General features: G+C 34.5%; 1 protein-coding gene and 1 pseudogene across 1 annotated transcript in view; one reads left to right on the top strand and one right to left on the bottom strand.

Annotated features, from left to right (window-relative positions):
- The window catches only part of Trdn (triadin), a 285,314-nt gene that overhangs the window by 166,955 nt on the left and 114,528 nt on the right, over positions 1–3,831 (top strand). The gene's annotated exons all lie outside the window — the stretch shown is intronic.
- Positions 272–876, bottom strand: LOC126498983 (NADH dehydrogenase [ubiquinone] 1 beta subcomplex subunit 9-like; annotated as a pseudogene).

Below are 3,831 nucleotides of genomic sequence, written 5' to 3'. Positions count from 1 at the left end.
AAGGACATAGCTCAGTTTCATAAGAAAATATGAGAATATCGTTCTATAAGAATAGTGAGAAATAATTCATACCCTGATTGATCAGCTTATCGATGTTCAGGATAAATTGTTTTCAGATTCTAGTACCTTTTTTTTTTACGGATGTGTGCTCTTGGAGGGTTTGGAAGATGTGATACTGCTGGCCCAAATTTAACTTTTGAATTGGTGACTATGGATTTTTCTCATGGTTTATGTCAAAGACATTGCAATTCTTTATTTCCTCCCCCAATGTTTAATTATTTTTATTAGGGCAAGAATGAACATGTTTTGTAATTTCTTTCACTTGCAAGCAGGAACAGTTAGGTGCCTGTATCCACACCGATTGCTCCCGAGGTCTGGTTACAATATGGCACCACAAGATTGATAAGTCACCTTCCACTCTGGCAAGGGGCAAAGCTTCAGTCATATTACCATCAGGTGATGGTTCCTCCTGCATCTGTCTAACTGTTCAGTACCAGTCCTCAAGCCTCAGTTTCTTTAAATGACCTCTCTTGGAAAAATAATCATGATACATTTCTTCCTCTGAAGGATATTAGTAATCTAACGACTGTTCCGGAACGTTGGAGCGCTCATACATCTCATAGGTGGAGAGTCACGGAAGATACAGCCAAGGATACTGATTTTGTCAGAATTCTTTTTCCTCCCTCAGCAGCTACGATGCCTTCACCATATCCCTCTAATTCTTATGTACCTCCAACTTTTTTTTCACCAAACAAGCAAAGTACCAATATGTGTCCCAGTGGAACACAATGACTGGAGGTAGGGAAGCAGACACTTAATAAACTGCAACACCCTCTGCTGATGGATCAGGTGGGCGGGAGGAGCACTCAAGACCATAGTAACTCACCTCCAGTAAACTACTATATTTAGTTCTCTTGCTTAACCTAAATGTCTTGTGTGTTGCAAAACCTTCAAGGGGCTGCCATTTGAACTATCTTTTCTGAAAATCAGTCAAAGGATTTGATTCATGACTTGCCTAATGAAGAGCTGCTTTCTTCTTGCTCTAGGGAGATATCAAAAGTTCCACTTGTACAAATTTTATCTGTTTCCAATATAATCTACTGAGAATAAAGTTCTGAACTTCAAAATAAAAAGGCTTTCTGCTTAAAAAATGATTAATTATTAGGAACAAGGGAGATTGGTTGTTCACTTTTATACCAATCTGGTCAGCTGAACTTTTCCACTATTATCATTCATTAGATTTCCTGTGCATTTTCTTTTGGGTTTATTAAAGATAGTTTTGTTAGTAGATCTCTAGGTTTTAAAGTTACGTAGATTAGTAAGCAACAATTAGTAACCGTAGGGGATTTGTAGACTACTGAGAAGAAACAGCTGTGTAAGTAATTTAATGTATGACTACCCTGAGATTGAAATCTTTCAGTGCCATGCCTAGTAAACTAGAATTAAGGAATGACGAATGTGTAGACCATGGTACCACTACTAATTTCTTGCCTTAGCACTTGCTTCTACTCATTCCATTTCCCTTGTCAGATTTTTCCCTTGCTTAATGGGCTCTTTATTATTTATTTCACTGTCATTTTCCAAGTGAAGGATCTAATACATTATTCAAGTTTTTCTCGTTACCATTTTGAAACAGTAATTCATTTCTCCTACTTTATTCTAAAAATTAGCTATAATAAATGCAGTGATTTTTTTTCCAGTGGTGGAAGAGACGTTAAAACAATTTTCAGATGCAAATATTTTTTTCTTAAATAATACTATAATCACCTATTGTCCAATAGCCAAAGGCAAATGCTGAGGGCTCTATTGTAGAAATTTATTTGCTTGTTGCAGGTATTTGAAACTTACGTTCAACATTAATTGAAGTCAAAATACAAATGATGACGCATAATGACAAGCTTGTCATTTTTAATATTTGAATATGTGACAAAAATGTGTATATAATTAAATGTATAATGTCAATATTTTTTCAATTCTGTTAAATCAACTTTTTCCATGCTTATGGATTCAAGAAGTTGAGACATTAGGCTTATGAGATCCATGACAACTTATTTGTATTATTATGTTTTGTGATGTTTAGAATAGTGACTTGTTGAATTTTTTTAACATGATAAAGCATGATAGATTAATTATGCTGGCATTTTAATATGGGATGTTACTTTTATTACAATTCAAATTTTAGTTCCTTCCATTGTTTTATGGTACTGGATAGATTAAAAAAGGGCTTATACATACTGGCCTATGGTTTTATGGCATGAATATCGATTATCAACTTCAGAACTATTATAATATTTGAATGATACTATGATAATTCAATTTACTTAAAATTATATTTTTTGATGAAAAGACACATCTAAAATAGTCAAATAAAGGTTAATAACAACATAAAAAATTCATTTGAAATTTTTCATTATATTATGTTGGTTGCGATGATACAGAAATAATGCTTGCTACCACCTGGGAACTTTTCAGTGTCTTTAAGGAGTATGTATCTCACTTTATTAATTTTGGAATTTGTCTCTGGTATAGTGTTAGTTTCTTTGGCAGAAATCGAAAGGAGGCAGAGAATGTACCTTTGTTGGAGATCTGCTTGGATTTCCTGTGTTTTCTCTTCTGTGAGCTTTGGTGCGGGTTTCTTTTGTTGTGCATTTATGGTCTCAGGATTGAGTCTCCTCTTTAAACCCGAAAACAGTTCTGTTGAAAACAGGCGTTCTGTTCAAGCAAATGTCAGATCTGATCATCTCTGCAGGTGTCCTTAGTAACTCTGAGACTGCTGCTGCTGCTGAGTGGCCACAAGTGGGCAGAGCTGTTAAAAAGGCCTTTGGTTTTATGCTATTCACTTCTCCTGACATGCCGTTCATGGAAGAGGTTGTAAATTAACACACATTAACTTAAGATCTTGAACTCAAGGAAGAACTACACGGAATCGTGAGGGATTCATGCTGTTGGTATGACCCTGAGATTTCCTTCTGTTGAAATCACCTTGCAGATTGTCCCTCTAACAATGAATTTTGTGCCATGGGAGAGGGTTGAAAGGGAGGGGAGAAGCAGGGAGGGGAGCAAAGAAAAGTATAGAGCTCAATAAAACCAATTAAAGAAAAAAAATGTGGTCTATAAAGATGTCTCAGCAAACTTTTAAAAGCACTTGATGTTCATGCATAGAGTTCTAATCAGGTCCTTGCATCCACATGCTAACTCACATCTATATGTAACTGAAATTCCAAGGAATTGATCCCTCTCTTCTGACCTCAGAGAGTTTCAGACATGCAGTAGTGCACATGCATAAATGCACGTAAAACACTCATTCACATAAAGTATTTAAATCTTAAAACAAAGGAACTTTGATCCAATAACAGTATTGAGAACAAATCAGTGTGCATTAATAAACCAATATGGGTTTTTTGTTGCTATTATTGTTTTGTTTTGTTTCAATTTTGGTAAGGGATAGATAAAGACAAGTTTTAGAGAGAGAACTGAGGCACAGCAGAAATAAGAGCCAATGGAGAATGCTTTTTAAAATATACCCATCCATGTGTAAGTGACCTTGCAGAGAGAGAGGTCAGTCAAATAATCTCTGAGAAGTCAGAAACCAGGTTTTAAATAAATAACTATAATAATAGTAATAATAATAATAGAAAAAACAATAGATACTCTATTCATACAGAACTAAAGAATTACTACTTTTATAATAACAGTTATGGTATAAATTATCTCTAGAATAAAAGACAAAACATTTTTGTTTTTCCAAGGACATGGAATGTTGTTGTTGTTATTATTATTATTATTATTATTATTTATTATTATTATAGAGATGGGATTTCTCTGTGAAAT

Source organism: Alexandromys fortis, unplaced genomic scaffold (genome assembly GCF_014885135.2).
Source record: "Alexandromys fortis isolate MF-2015 unplaced genomic scaffold, M_Fortis_MF-2015_v1.1 scaffold_14, whole genome shotgun sequence".
Classification (NCBI taxonomy): Eukaryota; Metazoa; Chordata; class Mammalia; order Rodentia; family Cricetidae; genus Alexandromys; species Alexandromys fortis.
This window is presented reverse-complemented; position numbering and strand designations above follow the sequence as displayed.